This window comes from Galeopterus variegatus, unplaced genomic scaffold (assembly GCF_000696425.1).
Source record: "Galeopterus variegatus unplaced genomic scaffold, G_variegatus-3.0.2 Scaffold7689, whole genome shotgun sequence".
Lineage (NCBI taxonomy): Eukaryota > Metazoa > Chordata > Mammalia > Dermoptera > Cynocephalidae > Galeopterus > Galeopterus variegatus.
This window is the reverse complement of record NW_007733800.1, coordinates 24886-26022: the sequence shown is the minus strand read 5'-3', so window position 1 is coordinate 26022 and position 1137 is coordinate 24886.

The following is a 1137-nucleotide window of genomic DNA, read 5'->3' as shown; positions in this document are numbered from 1 at the left end:
TATTGCAGTAGCCAAAATATCCAATCAACCCATGTGCAACAAAAAATTTTCTCTTAACCACCGAGCAGTGTTTTTCATTTTTTAGATCCTATATGTATTTCCTCAGGAGGATGCTGTCTTGTCAATGCTATATTTATTATTGTCCTCATTCTGCTCCAGAGTTCCCACCCCAAATAATAGCAGTCCTGAATCCGAACTCAGAAGGGAACAACTTCCATTTCTGTGACTTAACTCTAAGTGATAGGATTGGAATATTTAAAAATTTCTTTTAAATCTTTTTTTTCAATCATAATGATTTAATGTACATCTAGTGATAAAAACCAGAAATAAATGTACCTGTTAACAATCTAATAAACAGTGGCCTGTGATTAAGTAGTGCTCACCTTTGCAGGTCCTGATCTTCCATCTACTTCGAAGTGTTGTCCACTCTTCCTTGGTCCTTGGACCACTGACCTAATGTCCTTTCTTATCTCTCATTTTAACTACTGGAGCAGCTCTCCTTGGTAAATGGTCTTCATACAGGCATATGTCCTCACCTGGGGGTGACATTCAGGCTTTCCAAGGGGAAAGTCAAAATTAAAGGAGGATCTAAGTGATCTGCTAATACAGCACCCAAATAATTTGTCGATGATAATTTAATGATTTGGTGATTTTTTAATTCTAAATTTATATGTATTTAACTGAGTTAACCCTTTCTTGTACAGTCCACCCATCAGGACCTTGGTCTAGTCTGTCTTACTGCAAAATGATTTTTGCGTATTTTCTGAGCATCCACATTTGGAAGAGGATTTATATGACATATATGGCAATAGTGTCAGCATGAATATGCCAAATATTTAGAAGAGTCAATGTGGAGTAGGGATAGACTTGAGAAAACAGCTAATCTGTCTTACATAGTCATGTCATATATTTTCATATTTTTGTACTTATCTGATTACCTGCTTCCCCCTTTATTTATAACCTGTGATAGCCTCATGCAGAATATGCTAGCATAGAAATTAGCTGCTGGTTGGCTAAATCAAATTCTTCTTCCACAGGCCCATCATTTTCCATTTGTATTACATTCTGATGAAGATTTAACTCAATCACATATGCATATGATTATCAGTTTCAATATGATCTTCTAACTTCTTTACA